The 22,645-nt window shown below is 43.1% G+C and overlaps 1 protein-coding gene across 5 annotated transcripts in view; it reads left to right on the top strand.

Annotated features, from left to right (window-relative positions):
* rhbdl1 (rhomboid, veinlet-like 1 (Drosophila)) overlaps window positions 1-22,645 on the top strand; it is a 303,228-nt gene that overhangs the window by 61,237 nt on the left and 219,346 nt on the right. The window contains exon 1 of one of the 5 annotated variants that reach the window (XM_072560065.1): window positions 19,643-19,660. The exons of the other annotated variants lie outside the window; for them this stretch is intronic. The gene's annotated coding sequence lies outside the window, so the exon portion shown is untranslated. Of the gene's footprint in view, window positions 1-19,642; window positions 19,661-22,645 lie in introns of those variants that run through there. 5 annotated transcript variants of the gene reach the window in all.

Raw genomic sequence — 22,645 nt, 5'->3', positions numbered from 1 at the left:
TCTAGGTAGGAATTGTCCTATTGGGTAGATGCAGCATGGGTTCATGAAGGGCAGGTCATGCTTAACAAATCTTTTGGAATTCTATGAAGACATTATGAGCAGGTGGACATTGGGGACCCAGTAGATGTGGTGTACATAGATTTCCAAAAGCTCTTCGATAAGCTGCCGCACAAAATGCTGTTGCATGAGAGAAAGATGCATGGTGTTACGGGTAAAGTATTAGCATGGATTGAGGATTGGTTGACTAACAGGAAGCAAAGAGTGGGGTTCAATGAGTGCTATTCCGGCTGGCAATCAGTCACTAGTGGTGTGCCTCAGGGATCAGTGTTGGAACCGCAATTATTCACAATTTATACAGATGATTTGGAGTTGGGGATCACATGTAGTGTATCAAGGTTTGCAGATGATACTAAGATGAGTGGCAGAGCAAAGTGTGCAGAGGACTGTGAAACCTTGTACAGGAACCTGGATACTTAGAGTGAGTGGGCAAAGGTCTGCAGATGGAATACAATGTTAATAATTATGAAGTCATCCATTTTGGTAGGAATAATAGTAAAAAGGACTATTACTTGAATGGTAAAACGTTGTAACATGCTGCTATGCAGGGGGACCGGGGTGTCCTTGTGCATGAAACACAGAAGGTTGGTCTGCAGTTACAACCAGTAATTAGGAAGGCAAATGGAATTTTGTCCTTCATTGCTAAAGGGGTTGAGTTTAAAAGCAGAGAGGTAATGCTACAGGGTGCAGATGAGGCCACACCTGGAGTACTGCATGCAGTTTTGGTCTCTAAACTTGAGAAAGGATATACTGGCACTGGAGGGGGTGCAGAGGAGGTTCACTAGGTTGATTCCAGAGTTGAGGGGGTTGGCTTATGAGGAGAGACTGAGTAGACTGGGATTATATTCATTGGAATTTAGAGAATGATAGAGGACCTTTTAGAAGCATATTAAATTATGAAGGAAATGGATATAATAGAATTAGAGGACATTTCCACTGGCAGGTGAAGCTAGGACAAGAGGGCACAGCCTCAAGATTAGAGTGAGCAGATTTAGGACTGAATTGAGAAGGAACTTCTTCACCCAGAAGGTTGTGAATCTGTGGAATTCCCCACCCAGTGAAGTAGTTGACACTATTTCAGTGAATGTTTTTAAAGCTAAGGTAGATTTATTTTAACTATAAAAACTATTAGTGGGCGGCATGGGGCACAGCACTGCTGCCTCACAGCGCCAGAGACCCAGGTTCAATTCCCGCCTCAGGCGACTCTCCGTGTGGAGTTTGCATTTTCTCCCCCAGTCTGCGTGGGTTTCCTCCGGGTGCTCCGGTTTCCTCCCACAGTCCAAAAATGTGCAGGTTAGGTGAATTGGCCATGCTAAATTGCCCATAGTGTTAGGTGAAGGGGTAAATGTAGGGGAATGGGACTGCGTGGGTTGCGCTTCGGAGGGTCGGTGTGGATTTGTTGGGCCAAAGGGCCTGTTTCCACACTGTAAGTAATGTAAAAAAAACTAAATGAATTAAGTGTTACAGTGAGAGGGCGAGTGAGTGGATCTGAGTCCACGAAAAGATCAGCCATGATCTTATTGAATGGCAGTGCACGCTCAAAGGCCAGACGGCCTATTCTTGCTCCTAGTTCTTAGATTCTGTGTTCTGTTTCTCTGAACTTCCTCGTGCCCTGCCATTCATTGAATACTCCCTTGTCTTGTACATTCTTCCTAAGTGCGTCACCTCACACCTTTTTGGGTTAAGTTCCGTCTGTCACTCATCTGCTCATCAGACCAACCTATCTCTAACTTCCTTCAACCAAAGACCACTTCCTCACTGTCAATCACCCAGCCAATCTTTGTGCCATCTGCAAACTTACATATCGCCATCCCCAAATTCTCATCCATATATATTACGGACAATAAGGGATCAGGCACCATTCATTATGGTATGCCAGTGGCCTCCAGTCACACAAACAGCCTTCTCCCATCTTCTGTCTGCTCTAACACTAAGCCCATTTTGGATCCAACTTGCCAAGTTACCATGCGCTTTTTACCTTCGTTACTAGTATCCCGTCTGGCCCTTGTCAAAGGCTTTACTGAAATCAATATAAACTGCATCAATTAGATTACCCTCATTGACACACCTAATCATCTCCTCAAAAGAAATCAGTCAAATTATTTAGAGATGACCTCCCTCGGACAAAGCTATGCTATCACTGATCAAACTTTGCCTCTCCAGTTCTCTCTTTCAGTATTTTCTCCGATAGTTTCCCTCCCACTGATGTGAGACTCACTGTTTGGCAATTCCCTGGAGTATCTTTACAACTGTTCTTGAAAAGTGGAAGTGCATTCGCTGTCCTCCAGCATCTCCAGTGTGTCCAGACAGGAATTAATGATATGGGTCAGTGCCCTGTAACTGACCCCCCCCCCCCACCCCTCCTCTCCTCCCATGGCAGCCCAGGATACAACCCATTTGGAATGGCACCGATGTCTGGTTCCTGAATAAACATTTATACACACATCATTTTGTTCGTCTTGTCTTCTATATTACAATGCTGGCATTGGATTGGTTTTAAAGTTTCGTGCGTGTGTGTAGATTGATCTTGATCTTGTAGCCAGTTTGCAAACACCGCTGATACCTGGACATAATATTCCACGTGAGACTTAAACATTATTTTATAAACGTCATAGCGTCATGGAATGATTACACACAGAAGTAAACCATTTAGCACATTTTATATGTTCCAGCACTCTGCAAGGCAATATTAGTTGGCCCTGTTCCCTGCCAATACCCATTAGCCCACCAAATTAACATGCTTTATTTACTTTTGTACTTATACCTCTACAAGTAGTAATGTTTTAATGTTTCCCACTTATCAAATTTTGTTTTAACATCAGTTAATGTTTGGAGCCTGTGTTTTTTAAAAATATTGCATTGTCATTTTTATTTTACTGTCACTGTCAGGGTCCATCTCTATTGCATAGCAGTGTCCAGTGCTACACTGTGTGTTTCCCAGGCACTCTTTTCCTTCAGTCCCCTGTGCAATGGGTCTTGCCTCCCTTTTGGCCTTGCTCCCCCACCTTGCCTCCTTCCAGCATTGTCTCCCAGCTTGCTGTACCCCTTGCATCACTACCTAGCCTTGTCCCCCATGGAGCCTCATCTTCCTCAGGCATTGTTCTCCCAGTGTTGCTTTGCCCCAGCCTCACCTCCAGTTCTTTAGGTTTAGCCTCCAGCTTTGGTCTTCACTTCCCTGCTGCCTCCAACCCTATGTCGTGCTTCTCTGCTGAATTCCAACTGAGGACCTGGGCTCCATCTAGTGGCAGATGTCAGTCAGTGCAAATAGTCTAGCTATACTAGCTGACTCTTCTGGCCAATCTATCAGTATTACAGAATATTACACTTTCAGTTTATATTTTTGAATATATTTTAGTTTATTAGCTGTTTCTTTAAGCATTGTAGAAAGTTAGGCATTTAAAGTATGTGTATAATTGACTTTCAACTTACAGGGTACCGGTGTAACATATTAGTGTTTTTTCTCTGCTCTGGAAGGCTGCAATGAACCTAACTCCCTATTTAGCATTGATTCCTATGGGAATCAGTGCTTCACTTAAAGTCTTTTCACTTAAAGTTGTGATTTTCAGGAATGCGACCCTGATTCTAAGTAAGGACATCTTGCATACGTAATGCCAAAAATCCCATATGGTCCTTAAAGAACATTCTCAAAGCATCCTGCCACCTTCAGCTATTTGTGTACATGCAGTCCTAGAACACTGCTTCTACATACCTTTTGAATTGGTACTAAGTGGCGTATTGCCTTCCTTCGTTTTACCTTGCATAACCTATGACTTCACACCTCTCTGTATTAAAGTTCATCTGCTCATTTGAGCAATCTGTTTCCTCATCCTCCTCATTGCTTAGTCCATTTCCATGTTTGGTGTCAAGATTACCAGAGCCTTTGTCATTTCCACCCTTATTGACCTCAGCAAGCTCCGATGCAACCCAGTCACACTGGCTGAATCTTCTACTTGGAGTACTGGCAATCTTTTAACTGTCTCCTTTTCAATTTTGCAACACAATATCTTGACTGCTTCTCCTTTACTGTTACATCGGCAATATCTTATTTTCTAAAATGGAGAGAAATAAAGAATATACATTTAGTATCTCAATTATGCACTTTGCTTCTGTAAGATAATTATTTTGGTTCGTACTCAAACCCACACTTTTATTATTTATTATGTACCAAAAAAAACCTTTGGTTCTCTTTTATGTCACCCATTAATCTATTCTCATAAGCTCTCTTTGCCCCATTTATATCAGTTATGTTTGTCGGTTGAGTACTTGGGTTAGTTCTCTAACGTTTTAAGAACTTGACTTTGTCACGTCAACCTTCTCCTGTTTCATTTTAATTTGTGTCTCTTTACTTTTATTAGTTTGACATTTATCCTGAGTAGAATGTCCAGAAATCTTTTATTATCAGGGAGAAGAAAGGTTTCTTTCACTTGCAATTGGCCTCCTCATCAAGTACATGACCCTCAGTCCTGAACATGCAAAATCATGTCAAGTGTCAGTGAAAGCAGTATTTCTGGATTTCAGCCTGTTGAAAGGACTATTTATTCATTTAATATGGGTGTCACTGGCTACATGCCCATCCCTAATTTCCCAGAAGGCATTGAAAAGTCAATAACATTGCTGTGAGTCACATGTAGGCCAGACCAGGTAAGGATGGCAGTTTCCTTCCCGAAAGGACATTAGTGAACCAGATGGGTTTTCCTAACAGTTAGAAGCGATTTCATAGTCATTTCGGACTACTTTTAAGAGAACAAAAAACATAAACAGAAAGTGGGACAGAACATCAGCGCTTCAATTGAGGCTCACTGATGATGTTACCTAGCATGGAGATGAACCATCTGAAAACAAACCTTCCAGCTCAACGAGCAACCTCAACCTGAGCTACAAATCTTCTCAAAAATTGCAAACACCTCTGGGCGCAATATGCTAAAATTAGCCCGAAGGTGGGAAACCAAAGCCATCAGACTGAGTGCCACCCACGAACAACTGTACTTTCTACATGAATGCCTCAGGAAACAGGTATTACCAAAACGTCTCAAAGACAAACCACCACTCAACACTCCACTCGCCAAAAGAATAGCAGAACAGAACGGCCACAGAATGTTGCAAGAAATGATTAACAATGCCCACAACTGACTCCACAAATACAATTGGGAGATTTCGCGCAAAAAAACTTTATACAACAATGTGACAGACCATGAAGGGACAAGCATACTAGAATAAGCCATCAGCACCAAACAACAGCAAACACAGAAAATGAAAAAAAAAAATCCCTACAGGAAAAACTGCATAAGCTTGCACATAAGAACAACACAGACAATTCAGAGGCTTGGATTAAAAACCTATCAGACCGACCACTAGCAAACAAGGAAAAAGCTGTCCTAGTAAGAGGGATGAGCTACATCTACAGAGACATGGACAAAAAGGACATCTTAGCAGCATTAGAATCAATCCTGAAAGACAACAGACTCAGAGAAGAAATCCAGCAGACCATTGGACAGACAGTTACATCAACACTAAGCAGGAAGAAGAAAGGGAACACCCTCAACACACAGGAAGGGAAAGCCGTAGAAGGACTCAGAAAAGACAGAAACATTGTAATCCTACCTGCAGACAAAGGACGCATGACTGTCATCCTAAATAGAGCGCAGTACGTTAAAAAGGCAAACTCACTGCTCGCAGATACCAACACTTACCAACAGGTGGCGATAGATCTGACTTCATAGCGAGAAAACTGTGTCACAGCCACATTGAAGAAACTTCATAAATCAGGACAAATTAACAAGACAGATCTCCAAAAAATGAAACTGGATGGATCCAACACACCCTGCTTCTACAGACTACCTAAAGTACACAAACCAGTGCCCTCCCCCTTAGAGCCATAGTCTCACAACCTGGAACACTGACATACAGGCTAAAGAACTCTGCCGAAAACTGAAATACCGAGTAGAAGACCCATGCCACTCCAACCACTCCACCCAAGAATTCCTGAAGACCATCAAAAACACCAAGATAGGAGAGGATGAAATAATGGTCTCCTTTGATGTAACAGCCCTGTTCACATCCATCAACATCAACCTGGCTAAAGAAACACTGACCACAGTACTAGAGGAACCAAGGACACAAACATCAGACTGCACCAACTTCATCAGCAAAGACAACATCCTCAAGCTAGGAGACCTCTGCCTCACCACTCACTTCACCTTCAATGACAAGACCTAAAAACAAGTCAACAGGACACGCATGGGATCACCAACATCGGGCTTCCGAGCAGAAGCAGTAATGCAGCGACTCGAACGAACAGCCCTCCCCACAATCCAACTCAAACTTTGGGTCTGTTACATGGATGACACCTTTGTCATCACAAAATGAAACAAATTAGAGGAAACCTACAACATCATCAACAACATCCTTACTGACATAAGATTCATAAAAGAGGAGCAGAACAATAACAGACTCCCCTTCCTAGATGTCATAGTGGAATGAACAGTTAATGGAGAACTTCAGAGCAGCGTCTACAGGAAGGCAACACACACAGACCAGATACTTAACTACGGGAGCAATCATCCCAACACCCACAAACGGAGCTGCATCAGGACATTGTTTAAATAGGCTACAACACACTGCAGCACTCAGGAACTATGAGTAGCAGAAGAAAAATACTTATACAGTGTGTTCAAGAACAGGTACCTGATAAACACAGTCTGCCAATTCTTAAACAACAAACCCAAATAAAACACACCCAGAAAAACTCTAGCCACACTACCATATATCAAAGACATCTCAGAGATGACTACCAGACTACTCTGACCCTTGGCACAATGGTAGCCCACAAACCTACCAACACACTGAAATGGCTACTGATGAACCTAAAAAGGACAGTGTCCCAACAACCAGCAAAACGAATGTCATTTACAAAATACCATGCAAGGACTGTAACAAATACTACCTCGGACAGAGAGGCAGAAAACTAGCTACCAGGATACATGAACACCAACTAGCCACAAAAAGACATGTCCCACTCTCACTAGTATCCTTACATATAGACGCAGAAGGACTCCACTTTGACTGGGACAACACATCCATTCTGGGACAGACTAAACAGAGACCTATTTACCAACCTCTGACAAAAAGAACCGGAAATGATATCACCCACCACAACAGACCAAGACACACAAATAGAAAGTGGGGCAGAACATCAGCGCTTCACCAGAGGTTCACTGACGATGATACCTAGCATGGTGACAAAACATCTGAGAACAAGCCTACCAGCTCAGCGAGCAACTTACAACCTATTAACATCAAAATAGCCATCAACAAAAGATGTGGAACTGGTTAACATTGTTTGTAATGTGAAAATATAAATGTTTACTGCTCTAAATATCCCAAAAATGCACACACAAACACTAATGAAGATTCATGTGTACACTGGGTAAACGGGAAAAATAGATTTCTCTTTCTGCAGAGACTCACTTGAGGGATAAACTACACCATTGGCCAACATGTCATAGTTTTTGAAGGTAAAAGAAGACAGACATGGTACAGAATGTCCAAATGACTGTCAGTCTACCATTCTGGCACATAAAACTGAATGTCACCAAACACAAGCAAACATTTCTGGGAAATTTGCCAATGCTCCTTGTTCAGGATGCACAACATTGAGGATTCTTCGCTCTGCTTTTCAGGAGAACCAGCAAGGTCTCCAGGTACCACACTGCGGCCACAATGAGAGATTTCCAGAAACAAGAAAGCTGACCTGGGAAGCTCTCTGCTTTCTGGAGGCTGGACACTGATTGCAAAATCCAAGAAATCTCCAAAGCAGAAGCAGGCCCCTGTGAGTCATAAATCCGGGGAGGAGGTGTGCAGTAAACAAGTAGTTTTTACAAGACATGTGACTTTCTGTTAATTGGCAGCTGTCTAAGACAAGTGTTACTAAGAAAGGAGAGGTCTCACTTAAAGTAATTAATGTTACACCGAGCATAAAATTGCTGGGGATGTGAGCACCCCTCCTCCCCCCCCGCCAAGGCTAACCTGTTAGCAGGTGGTGAGGGGCAAGGCACCACATATGTCCATAACATTCAGCCTTAAGTATGATTGTGTGTGTGGGTTTGATTATATGTGTGTGATTATATGATTTTGCAATTAGCAATGAATCAATGTCATTCACTGCTTACAGTTAAGAAAGCCAGTCACAAAAATCTAGTGATTCTTGTGATCTGGATTTTCCTTTTTCCAATTTCTGTTTAAATCTGACACAATGCCAAGGGGATCTCTGGGCATCCACTAGCAGCGATGTCATTAAGTAGCGCAAGCAACCGATCCCACTGAAGTCATAGAGTCATAGAGATGTTCAGCATGGAAACAGACCCTTTGGTTCAACTCATTCATGCCGATCAGATATCCTAAACTAGTCTAGTCCCATTTACCAGCATTTGGCCCATATCCTGATAAACCCTTCCTATTCATATACCTATTCAGATATCTTTTGAATGTTGTAATTGTACCAGCCTCCACTGCTTCCTCTGGCAGCTCATTCCATACACACACCACCCTCTGTGTGAAAATGTTGCCTCTTGAGTCCCTTTTAAATTTTTCCCCTCTCACCCTTAACCTATGCTGCCTTGGGACCCTCCAACCCCAGGGCATCAATGTGGTTTCCTCATTTTCCCCCCTCTCACCTTACCCCAGTTCCAACCTTCCAGCTCAGCACCGCCCTCATGACCCGCCCCATCTGTCCATCTTCCTTCCCACCTATCTGCTCCACCATCCCCTCCGACCTATCACCTTTACCCCATCTCCATCTACCTATTGCACGCTCAGCTACCTTCCCCCCAGTCCCGCCCATCTCCCATTTATCTGCTGAGGCTCCCAGCCTCATTCCTGATGAAGGGCTTTTGCCCGAAATGCCGATTTTCTTACTCCTCGGATGCTGCCTGACCTGCTGTGCTTTTTCAGCACCGCACTTTCAACTCTGATCTCCAGCACCTGCAGTCCTCACTTTTGCCTATGCCTATGCCCTCTAGTTCTGGACTCCCCCACCCCAGGGAAAAGACTTTGTCTATTTATCCTATCCATGCCCCTCGTGATTTTATAAACATCTATGATGTCACTCCTCAGCCGCCAGGGAAAATAGCTCCATCCTATTCAGCCGTTCCCTTTAGCTCAAACCTTCCAACCCTGGAACATCCACAGCCAGCCAATTAGGAAGTTCAAAATCATAATGGAGAAACTTGAAATTCAGCAAATATAAAATTAGCTTCCCAGGGCTAATGAGACTGGTTAACAGTAATTACCGAGTTAGTATTAAGGTGGCAAAATGCACCATTAGTCTCATCTTACTGTTTCACAGGTCACAACATAAAATAAAAATACTTCCAGCTACCATGATGACCAGTTAAATACCTTATATGTATTTTTCTAAACAAAAAGATCTGTCAACGTACTTTCTTAATAAATATAATTAGGGGTTTATTATCAAAACCAAATGTATTCAATATAGACACAATAATTGGTTCACCTGCAATTAGTAATAGAGAAGTATAAATGCTTATCCCTGTAAGTAATTCCAAAATGTGAAGGTGCCAGTGTTGGACTGGGGTGGACAAAGTCAGAAGTCACACGACACCGGGTTATAGTTCAACAGGTTTCTTTGAAATCACAAGCTTTCGGAGCTCTGCTCCTTCATCAGCTCCGAAAGCTTGTGATTTCAAATAAATCTGTTAGACTATGACTTGGTGTTGTGTGACTTCTGACTATCTCCAAAATGGACATGCACACACATATACACACACTCTCTTCAGAAAAACAAAGGGAAGGGAAAGATTTCTTTGCACAGATTGGCTTTCTGACTTTAGCCAAGTAATTATTGTTCAAGGCAAAGAGATGACATGTACAATGTTCCAGCATCTGCTGCTGTGATGTTCTGGGTGGTGGTGTCTCTGAAGTCTTGCAGTCACAGCTTGTTCAGGAAATACAATCTTGAGCCACTCTTTCAATCAATCTTTAGAAAGAAAAAAAAATAGGCTTCAACTTACACGAATGGAAGGGGATTTCTTTTCAAACACCAGGGTGATCGGCTAGGCAGTTTGTTCCTAATAAGTCCACCTCCAATTCAGCTTGTTCTTAGCAGTCTTTCCTCCAACTGAACAAGTGCCTCTCCAAGCTAGTCACTGTTCAAAACAGCTTCTGCAGGGTCTTTAGTGAAGCAGGTAGTTACCATCAGTCATGTGATATGAAAGCCTTGTTCAAACAATTTCCAGCGTCCAAAGCAAATTTTTACTGACCTTTTTTCAAGAAATCACTCCAGGTATGTCCACAAAACTTGAAATAAATTCACTTTTGCATCATTATTCAAAATTTGAGTCCTTCAGACATTGTTATATATGGATCACCTATGTAATATCAATATGCTGTGACAAATCTAGTTACAACAAGGTGTACTTTTACAATTAATTTATAGCACAACTAGCAGCATAAAAGTGGAAATCTTTGACAATTCATTGAATGCTTAGAGTTTGGTCTCTGGGGGAATCTCAATGGAACATCTGTAGAAGAACAAGGAATGATTGACAACAACGTTTGAATTTTCATGTTATCTTGTAAATTCTCAGTTTCTGTCAGTTTCAATGAAGTGATGACAGCAAATAATGATAGTTTCACTGTGAATACAGCTGCAAAGTTAATGTGTGCGTGTCTGCATGTGTGTGTGTATGTATGTGTGTGTCTGCATTTGTGTGTGATTATGTGCATGGAGGTGTGTGTGTGCATGTGTGTGTTTTTTAAAAAATTATTCATCTGTGGGATGTGGGCATTGCTGGCTGGGCCACCATTTATAGCCCGTCCCTAGTTGCCCCTTGAAAAGGTGGCGGTGAGCTGCCTTCTTAAATCGCTGCAGTCCACCTGCTGTGGGTTGACTCTATTAAGGAAGTAATTCCAGGATTTTGACCCCAGTGACAGTGAAGAAATGGTGATATATTTCAAAGTCAGGATGGTGAGTGGCTTGGAGGGGAACCTGAAGGTGGTGGTGTTCCCACATATTTGCTGCCCTTGTTCTTCTAGATGGACGTAGTCATGGGTATGGAAAGTGCTGTCTGAGGATCTTTGATGAATTTCTGAATGCATCTTGTAGATAATACACACTGATGCTACTATGTGTGTGTGCGTGTCTGCGTGCATGTGTTTGTGTTGATTATTGGAGGAGGTGTGACTGGAGTCAAGGGTAGGGTGCAAACTTGGATACAATCGGAGGTGAAATGTATTGACTGTCTGGCATGGTCCCATGTTCAATTGATTTTTTTAAGAGAGGGCAGAACTCTAATTCATCCAAACTGTGGGTCAGCACTTGAATATGGAAAGAAAGCAAATAAAAATCACTTAAAGCTTCAAAAGCAATTTTGGAGTGCAGGCACAGGATGTACAATGGGTTATCATGATATGCTAAGTAGGAGAACCATTATTCTTTCAAGTTTAAAAGGTGATCTTACTGAAATTCTTCAAAGGCTAGAGAGGGTGAACGCAAAAGGGATGCTTCCCTCTTTGAAGAGGTCTAATACCAGGAGGTACAGTCTCAGAGTAAAGGGCAAACCATTTCAGAATGAGATGAGGATGCATTTCTTTACTCAGAGCAAATCATTCAAATTCCACACCCAGGTGGGTTGTGGAAGCTCAATCATTTACAATGTGCAAGATAAAGATCAACAGGTTTCTAGATGAGGATGACCTGGGAAGATGGTGTTGAGGTAGATGATCAGCCTTGATCGAGAATGATGGAGCAGGTTCAAGGGGCTGAATGGCCTACTTCTATTTCAATGTCCAATGGGGAGCCAAGCATAGATGTGGGTACATTTGCCATCAGGGACTTAAAGGGTAATGGTTCAGGGAACAGCTCAGACAGTGGCATAGGGAGCCATTGAGTATATAACGGTGGCTCACAGGTATTGGAGCACTGGAGAGGGTGGAGAGGGACCCCACTGGAGTATGGCAGAGAGTCCAAGCAGCTGTGGTCAAACATAAAGACAAGGCTGAGCCACGTGGGCTTTGGGATGAGCTGTGGAGCAGCAGCACCATCTGCAAACCACTCCCCATCCATGCTTGGAAATATGTCTTTGCTCCTTCACTGTTGCTGGGTCAAAATCCTGGAATTCCGTCCCTAAGGGAATTGTGGGTCAACCCGCAGCATACGGACAGCAGAAGTGAAGAAGATAGCTCACCACCACCTTCTCAAGGGGCAACTAGGGACTGGGACCAGCCAGTGATACCCACATCCATGAGAAAATAAAAAAATATCCTGCCCACATTGCAGGCCATCCAGAGATGTTGGACAAGAGGCTGGTCAATATATACCACAAAGGGTTTACACTGAGATTGAATTTGCTCCTTTATAGTTGTGGGGTAGGGCTCCTGCGTCAGGGCTCGTCTGCTCCGACCACTTTTCTTTCTTCTTTCCTTGCTTTTTTTTTGAGTTTGTTTTTTTTTTCTCACCTTCCCTTCTGGAGGGAGTTCGGTTCTGGAGGCAGGGGCAATGTCAGCCACTGAAGGCCCGCAGCAGGTCTTTGGTGTGAGGTCAGCTGATCCAATGCTGCCGAGGCTTCTCCGAGTGCAGAGCGTGGAAGGGGTTTGGAGGCGCGGTGTTGGACCAGCCTGGGACTCTGGCGATCTGCGGCAAGGTGCCCAGTGAGACCTGGGCCGGTCTCTGGTGGTCAGTGGGGAGGTGGTATTTTGGAGGAGTGTGTGCCCAGTGTGGGGAGACCGATTCGCGTGGTCTAGTCTTCCAAATCACTTACTGTATCTGCAAGACAACATTTTGCATTCCTTCGCTGAGCAGACCAACTTTATTTGAACATCAATATTACCAAGTTCCATCCCTTTTTAAAACATATCTGCTTTTCTTTTCTGCTAACCAAGTGAATCACTCACATTTCCTGACATTGTACTCCCTCTATCTGACATGTTATTATCCACTCACTTAACTTGTCTACATCTCTTTGCAGCTCCTCTGTGTCTTCCACACAACTAACCTTTCTGTCCAGCTTTGTATCATCGGCAAACCTAGATACATTAGTCCCTGACTCTTCATCGAAGTAATTAAAAAGGATTGCATTAATATGGAATGTAGAGAAGATGTGTTTTCACGGTTATTTGCTGTAGGCCTGGAAGCCTTAAAGTTGAAGTGTGGCTGAATCATCCTGGTCCTTGCAGCTTTGTCAATCCATTGATTGCTGGGGTAGCTTCCCTCGAATACATACGGACCAATCTCCTCTGCAACACACTTGCCATTCTCTGCTCGCCTCTGAAAACACTGTCCAAACCACATGCCTTATCTGTGCCCTTCCCATTGGCAAGTAACAACCTAGTCCAGTCTTTCAAGTAAATGTCTGGAGTGGAGTACACAAACGTATATGATTTTACCAGCCTCATGCATTAGGAACACACAGTGGGAATTTGAGATATGTTCGGTTTTCAAGCTAGTCCTAATGAAGAGGCCTGCCAGAAATGTTGACTCCCCTGTTCTTCTGATGCTGATGACCTGCTGTGATTTTTCCAGCTCCACACTTTATCAACTTATGTTCAGTTCACACGTTGATATCTGTGGTCGTTGAATGGGTGCATCGTAATTGGTTCTTGTGCTTATCCCACGATTGGGATTATTCTATGCAAAAGGACATTCTATTGAAAGGTGAGGCTACTTTTGGAACAATGTGTTCAATTCTGGTCTCCCCAGTTATAGGAAGGATGTTGTTAAACTTGAGAGGGTGCAGAAAGGATTCACAAAGATGTTGTCAGGGTTGGAGGATTTGAGCTATAGGGAGAGGCTGAATAGACTGGGGCCGTTTTCCCTGGAGCATCAGAGGCTGAGGGGCGAGTTGTGGGCGGCACGGTGGCACAGTGGTTAGCACTGCTGCCTCACAGCGCCAGAGACCTGGGTTCAATTCCCGCCTCAGGCGACTGACTGTGTGGAGTTTGCACATTCTCCCCGTGTCTGCGTGGGTTTCCTCCGGGTGCTCCGGTTTCCTCCCACAGTCCAAAGATGTGCAGGTCAGGTGAATTGGCCATGCTAAATTGTCCGTAGTGTTAGGTAAGGGGTAAATGTAGGGGTATGGGTGTGTTGCGCTTCGGCGGGGCGGTGTGGACTTGTTGGGCCGAAGGGCCTGTTTCCACACTGTAAGTAATCTAATCTAATCTAATCTAATTTTATAGAAGTTTATAAAATCATGAGGGGTATGGATAGGATAAATAGACAAGGTCTTTTTCCCTGGGTAGGGGAGTACAAAACTAGAGAGCATAGTTTCAGGGTGAGAGGGGAAAGATTTAAAAGGGACCTGTATTGAGTACAGGTGTTGGGAGGTCATGTTGCGGCTGTACAGGACACTGGTTAGGTTATTGTTGGAATATTGTGTGCAATTCTGGTCTCCTTCCTATCAGAAAGATATTGTGAAACTTGAAATGATTCAGAAAAGATTTACAAGGATGTTGCTAGGGTTGGAGGATTTGAGCTATAGCGCAAGGCTGAACAGGCTGGGGCTGTTTTCCCTGGAGCGTCAGAGGCTGAGAGGTGACCTTGTAGAGGTTTACAAAATCATGAGGGACATGGATAGGATAAATAGACAAAGTCTTTTCCCTGGGGTGGGGGAGTCCAGAACTAGGGCATAGGTTTATGGTGAGAGGGGAAAGATATAAAAGAGACCTAAGGGGCAGCAGAGGGTGGAACGTGTATGGAATGAGCTGCCAGAGGAAGTGGTGGAGGCTGGTACAATTACAACATTTAAAAGACATCTGGATGGGTACTGAATAGGGAGGGTTTAGAGGGATATAGGCCAAGTGCTGGCAAATGGGAGTAGTTCAGTTTAGCATGTCTGGTTGGCATGAACGGGTTGGACTGAAGGGCCTATTTGCGTGCTGTATAACTCTATGACTCTCTGTAATTGTTACTTGGGAAACTGTGTGCTGAAAACATCAGAATATCATTTACTTGTTTAAACCATTGGTCACTCACTGGGGTTTGGTAAATATCAATCCCTGTGAGGACTACCCCATGCTGGGGACATTAGGAATCCACTCTAGCCTAGGATTAAGTTTAACAAGGAAATGTTAATGATGGAATTAGGAAGCATGCTAAAATGGTAACACTATTTGTTTACTGAGTCACTGTGTTGAATATTTTAATCCAATATTAGTTAATGTATTTCTGATATAAATTTTTTCCTACTACAATTGATCTGGTAGGATTTCAGGATGGCTTTTAGCCCTGCCATATATACACACTGCAAAATAAAGCTGTCTAATCAGAGGTTTACAACAAAAGGTCATTAGTTCATAGTATTGATACCAGTTCTTGGTTGAGGCAATGTAAAACTGATCGCACTTCCATGTACTCTGACCTTCCTTTGCTCAAATATCTACCCATTTTCCATTAAAAGATGTGAAAATCTATGCCTCTTGTGACAAAGCTTTTCAAGTTCCAATATTGTTCTCCTTAAAGCAATTCCTTCTAATCTCTCTCCTTATCATCTCAGTAACGCATTAAAATTGGTGCCGTCTCTTTGGTGATTCTCCAACTGGAAGAAAATCTCCGTTCTTATTTACACTGTCATAACTAGTCATAATTAAAGAAACTTTAATAGCCTTTGCTACTCCTGTTGGAATAAATCTCAAGTCTTTACTCATAACGTTAGCTTCCTATTGCAGGCATAATCTTGATAAATTTGCATTCTTCACAGTTCATTAGTACACTGTTTATCATTTGATATCCAAACATTTGCATAAAATTCTGCATTTCTCTACTTGTCAGCTATTGACCAATATTTTGTACAAATTTATTGTTATTGCTTATTCTTAAACTTTATATCTCGACTTACGAAGCTTCAAATGCAACTGACCATTCTTGATGCCTTTAACTGTGTTTGCACCTTTAGGGACTTGTATATTTGAACCCACATCTCTCTGTTTTGTCTGCATCATCTCACACTCCTGGGTTTTTAACCTTGTAATTCATACTTATCCACTATTTTTCCTTTATCTCTATGAAGCATTTTGAGATGGTTATCTGTGATAAAAGTGGCAGCCAATCTAAATTGATCCCTTCTGTGGTGGCATTTCAATGGAAGCCAGCAGTTAAAATCACTCTGAGCTCTATCTGCCTCTGTCAGGTGGGAGGTCAATACATTTTCCTGCAGAAAATTTGTCTCTGAGACTTCGCATTATTAAAAAAAAAGTTACTTATTTGAAAATACTGATTCTGGTAAATGCTTCTTTTTAAACTGTCTCCATGCTGAAGGTATAACAGTGCTTAAAAGGTTTCATATTTAAACTTGCTGATTTCATTTAGTCAGTACAATCTTAAAATTGTTCTGATTATGCCAGTTAAATCACATTTTGTTTCTTAACAGGAAAGTACAGGATAAATGAAGATGAATTATTTCCACTGTTTGACGATTCCGGAACCAGGGGAATGGTACAAAGATTAGGGCCGGACATTCAATAGAGATGTTAGGAAGCATTTATATTCACAGCGGGTGGTAGACATTTGGAACTCTTGACCACAAACAGCAGAGTATGTTAGATCAGTTGTAATTTTAAAACTGTTTTTGTTAAGCAAAAGGGACATGGGCAAGGCATATGAAGTTAGGCCATAGATCAGTCATGAACTGATTGAATTGTGGAACAGTTTCAAGGGGCTGAATGGCCTACGCCTGTTTCCATGTTCCTTTACAAAATGTGGGGACACCAGTGACCAGTGACCCGGGGTAGGGACACCAGTGACCAGTGGCCTGGAATGGGGACACCAGTGACCAGTGACCCGGGATAGGGACACCAATGACCAGTGACCCGGGATAGGGACACCAGTGACCAGTGGCCTGGAATGGGGACACCAGTGACCAGTGACCCAGAACGGGGACACCAGTGACCAGTGATTGGGGCAGGGACACCAGTGACCAGTGACCAGTGACTGGGGCAGGGACACCAGTGACCAGAGCAGAGTGTGGTGGCAGTCAGCAGTCACATCACGTGAAGACCCTCTGCGCTGGTCTCCTGCGGAGAGCCCTGGGAGAGAGACTGTGCTGTTCACCTTTTTAACTTTGCCTCTTGTTTTTTCTGACCCATGGTCATATTGTGTGTATTGTTATAATGCAACTTGCTTACTTCATTTCTCTGTTCTGTAACTAAGGATTGTCATGAGGTACCTTTGTACCTAAGATGGCGCTATAAGTGACAACTTATAAAATTTTCAGTGAACGCATTTGAATGTGGGACAATAAAGCTAATTTGCATCTTATTGAATGACAGAGCAGTTTTGAAGGGCTGAGGCCTACTCTCATAGATGATATAGAATAGAGAGAGAACTTTATTTCCTGTTTGGGTTTGCTTTATTGATTCCTGGGGTGTGGCTAGGCCAGCATTTTTGCTTATCCCTGAATATCCTGAAGGAGGTGGTGATGAGTTGCCTCCTTCAAATGCTACATTCCTTGGGGTATAAAGACGTGCTGAGTGCAGTTGGGAACAGAGTTCCAGGATTCTGACCCAGGGACACTGATGGAACAGCGATATCATTCCAAGTCAGGATGGGGTGCGGCTCGGAGGGGAACTCACAGGGGGTGGTGTTCCCATGTATCTGCTGCAGTTGTCCATCTAAAAGGTAGTCATGGTGGGTTTGGAAGGGATTGTCAAAAGAGCCTTGGTGAGTTTCTCCAGTGTGTCTCGTAGACAGTACAGATTACTGCTACTGAGCATTGGTGGTGGAAGTGTTTTTGAAGGGAACTTGTACGAAGGTCAATGGGAAAGAGCGTTAGAACACAGAACATAGAACAGCATAGCACAGTGCAGGCCCTTCGGCCCTTGATGTTGTGCTGGCCTTTTATCCTACTCTAAGATCAGACCAACTTACATACCCTTCATTGTACTAACTTCCATGTGCCTATCCACGGGTCACTTAAATGTTCCTAATGTATCTGATAGTTCCACCGAAGAATCTTACAGTGTTGTATAATTCTATGACTGTATAAGACAACACTTGTCCTTAATCTTAACAATATCTCAGTCCACTGATAAAAAAACACCAGTGAAAATCCAATAATTAACTTAGTTTTTACTTAGTATTGGCCACAATACAATATGGTGGAATACGAACATTCCATTGAAATCGATTGTCAACATTTTAACAAACCAGTTGTCTGAAATTTGGTTCAAAATCAGATACTCAGTTTTGTCAACGCAAGCAATGCCTCTAATTTTTCTAAAAAGACTGAAGGCCTGCCTTCACAAAAAAATGTATCCCAGCTATGGGATATGGCAATGATGAGTTCATGAGTTCTATAACTTTCTCAGACACTAAATGCTATTTCCAGTTTTTAGAGCTGTCTCATTTGGGCTCATTTCTGCAACAGTTGGCCACTGAATTTTGCAATTTGAGAAGCCTCCTGTTTTGGGAGCAAAGACCAAGGGAATCTAGCAGCATGGAAACTTCTGGAATTGTTTGGTGCTGATTGATAGTAACTGAAATACAGCTTTGTGGTATCATGCCTCCAGCTCTTGCTGTTCAATAGAGATCGTGTTTAATCCAAGGAAAGCTACATGAGGCACAAAATACACTGTCATCCAAAAGGGATGCCTGTACAAAATTACATACTGTCATGACAAGCACTTTCTTACTTTTTCTTCATTATTCTTCAAGTAATAGTTATTTAAATCTTTGCTGTTTTTAAAAAAAATTTACTACTGCAGTGACGACACTTCAAAAATGCTTTATTGGTTGTAAAGCAATTTGGAATGTCCTGAGGTTATGAAGAGAGCTATGTAAATACAATTTCTTTCTTTCTGTCAGCTAATGAGTTTCTACTGTGCATAGCACATTCATCTTTTCTCAGTACTGTTGCCTGCAGGTATTTAATTCACCAACTGCTAAGGGTGTTTCAATTGGTAATCAGTCCACACGAATGGCCAATAGACTACAGATAAAATTATTCCACAGCCAATCCACCCTGGACTATGAGAACAGAAAGGCCACTCTATCAGTTCATCAACCAATGACAGCGTAAGTGGCAACTTTTTCACACAGCATGGAAAGTGCTGCCAGAGAAAGTAGTGGAGGCTGGTAAAATCACAGCATTTAAAAGGCAGCTGGATGGGTATATGAACAGGAAGGGTTCAGAAGAATATAGGCTAAGTGCTGGCAAATGGGACTAGATTAGGTTGGGATATCTGGTCGACATGGATGAGTTGGACAGAAAGTTCTGTTCCTGTGCAGTACATCTCTATGACAGAGTATAGTAATATTGAGTAATGCCACTAGATAACTACTATTAGGGAAAACTTACCCTTCCCAGTGGCCCTCGCTTCTCTCCTCCATTTTGACAGCGCAGCGAGGAGAGAAGGAGGAGTGAAGTGAGGTCTGTCGGGAAGGGTAAGTTTTCCCACTTAAAAAGACACTTACCTCAGGAGTCGGGCCTCCATTTTGACAGCGCGGTGAGGAGAGAAGGAGGAGTGAAGCGAGGGCTGCTGGGAAGGTAAGGGCTTAATTTATATTTGGGCAGTGACTAAACCTGAAATACTACACATGTCGTATCTCCCTCCTGCGCCCACCCCTCCTCTGACCGGAAGAAAAAGACTCAGTAAGGTAAGTCTTTTACTTTTCCTTTATCTTTCTTTTTCATATATTTAAGTGCATTGTTTGGTTTTAGTTTGTTCATATAAAGCTAAGCTTACAATGGCAGGGGACCTCAGACCCGTGGCATGCGCCTCTTGCTTGATGTGGGAGCTTAGGGACGTGTCTGATGTTCCTGACTCTTACACTTGCAAGAAGTGTGTCCAGCTGCAGCTCTTGTTTGAACCGCATGATGGCTCTGGAGCTGTGGATGGACTCACTGTAGAGCATTTGCGTTGCTGAGGAGGTCGTGGATAGCACGTTTAGTGAACTGTCACACTGCAGGTTAGAATTGCTGAGGGAGACAGTGAATGGGTGACCAAAAGACAGAAAAAGAGTAGGAAGGCAGTGCAGGTGTCCCCTGTGGCCATCTCCCTCCAAAATAGGTATACCGTTTTGGATACTGTTGGGGGAGATGGCTCACCAGGGGAGGGCAGCAGTTCTCCCAACTGCTATTCAGAAGGGTGGGAAAAAGACTTGGAAGGCCATAGTCATAGGGGATTCTATTGTGAATCGTATGGGATCTATCCCAGGTTGCTGAGGGAGGCGAGAGAGGAAATAGCTGGGCCCTGACAGATATCTTTGTGGCACCCTTCAATACAGGTGAGGTGCCGGAGGACTGGAGGGTTGCTCATGTTGTCCCCCTGTACAAGAGGGGTAGTAGGGATATTTCGGGTAACTACAGACCAGTGAGCCTGATGTGAGTGGTGGGAAAGTTGCTGGAGAAGGTACTGAGGGATAGGATATATTTATATTTATAAAAGAATGGGCTGATCAGTGATAGGCAACATAGTTTTGTACCAACTTAATAGAGTTCTTTGAGGAAGTGACCAAGTTGATAGATGAAGGAAGGGCAGCTGATGTCATATGCATGGATCTTAGTAAGCCGTTTGATAAGGCTCCCCATGGTAGACCAATGGAGAAAGTGAAGTCACATGGTGTGCAGGGTGTTCTAGCTAGGGGGATAAAGAACTGGTTGAGCAACAGGAGACAGAGAGTAGTAGTTGAAGGGAGTTTCTCGAAATGGAGAAAGGTGACCAGTGGTGTTCCACGGGGGTCAGTGTTAGGGATACTGTTGTTTGTAATATACAGAAATGATTTGGAGAGGGCACTGTTGGTATGATCAGCAAGTTTGCAGATGATGCGAAGATTAATGAAGTAGCAGAAAGCATAAGGGACTGTTAGAGAATACAGGCAGATAGTTTTCAATCCAGACAAATGTGAGGTGATGCATTTAGGCAAGACTAATTCTAGAGCAAATTATACAATGAACAGAAGAGCCTTGGGAAAAGTTGATGGGCAGAGAGATCTGGGAGTGCAGATCCATTATACCCTGAAGGTTGCTGAACAGGTGGATAGAGTGGTCAAGAAGGCATATAATATGCTTGCCTTCATTGGTTCGGATATTGAGTATAAGAGCTGGCAAGACATGTTAAAATTGTACAAGACTTTGGTTTGGCTGCATTTAGAATACTGTGTACATTTCTGGTCGCCACATTACCAAAAGGATGTGGGCACTTTGGAGAGGGTGCAGAGAAGGTTTACGAGGATGTTGCCTGGTATGGAAGGTGCTAGCTCTGAAGAGAGGTTGGGTAGGTTAGGTTTATTTTCATTAGAAAAAAGGAGATTGAGGGGGGACCTGATTGAGGGGGGACCTGATTGAGGTTTACAAAACCATGAAGGGTATAGACAGGGTGGATAGAGACGAGCTTTTTCCCAGGGTGAAGGATTCAATAATGAGAGGTCATGCTTTCAAGGTGAGAGGTGGAAATTGTAAGGGGGATACACACAGCAAGTACTTCACACAGAGGGTGGTGGGCATTTGGAACGCGTTGCCAGCAGAGGCGGTAGAGGCAGGCATGGTAGATTCATTTAAGATGCCTCTGGACAGATGCATGAGTCATTGGGGAGCAGAGGGATACAGATGCTTAGGAATTGGGCAACAGGTTTAGACAGTTGATTTGGATTGGCTCAGGCTTGGAGGGCCGAAGGGCCTGTTCCTTGGCTGTAAACTTTCTTTGTTCTTTGTCTTTGTTCTTTATAAGTTATCAAAAGTTCCAAGCTAATACTCTGGGGGTGAGAATGTCTTGTGGCACAGTGGTAAAGCCCCTACTACTTGACTAGGAGGCTCATGTCTTACCTTTTTAAAATTCAGAATGAGGACATCACGAACTAAGCCCGCATTTATTGCCGAACCCTACTTACCCAGAGGGTAGTTAAGAGTCAACCAAATTGCTGTGGGTCTGGAGTTGCATGTAGGTCTGATCAGATAAGGACAGCAGTTTCCCTCCCGAAAGGGCATTTGTGAACCAGTTGGGTTCTTCCTGACGATGATCATCATTAGGCTCTTCGTTCGCGACTTTTATTTGTTGAATTCAAATTCGACCATCTTCTGTGGTGGGATTCGAAATCTGGTGCCTGGATATTACCTGAGTTTCTAGATTAACAATCCAATGACAATACCACTTGGCCATCACAAGGCATCTTAATAGCTTGATTAGAAGTGTCTAGATGAGGAGGTTGAGTGTACTGTATCCAAGTTTGCTGATGATGCAAAGTCAAGTGGAGGGAAATAAACAAAAGAAAGTACTCTGGCACTGGGGAATTCCAGTGGGCTGCTATCACTGAGCTAGGCGGTTTGGATTCTAGTTCCACATGTTCTAGAGCTGTGTAATAATGTCACTGAACAGATTGACTAGGAAATATTTTTAAAATGTATTCTGGGTTTGGATCCCAAAAACTGTCTCAACTGTAATTTAAGAGAAACAAAATCTGGAATGTGAAATTACTCTTAATAATGCAACAATCTGTTTGGAAATACCCCTCTGGGGCAGACAAGACTTGAACTGTGATCTTTTAGTCCAGAGGTAGGGACACCTGTTCGCAGTACTGGTGACTATGCCAACTACCAATTGGCGTAACAACCTATCTGTTACAATAATGTCTTTCCTTGGTCCG

This window comes from Chiloscyllium punctatum, chromosome 40, assembly GCF_047496795.1.
Source record: "Chiloscyllium punctatum isolate Juve2018m chromosome 40, sChiPun1.3, whole genome shotgun sequence".
Classification (NCBI taxonomy): domain Eukaryota; kingdom Metazoa; phylum Chordata; class Chondrichthyes; order Orectolobiformes; family Hemiscylliidae; genus Chiloscyllium; species Chiloscyllium punctatum.
The sequence above is the reverse complement of the archived record's forward strand: the minus strand, read 5'-3'. Positions and strand labels throughout refer to the sequence as shown.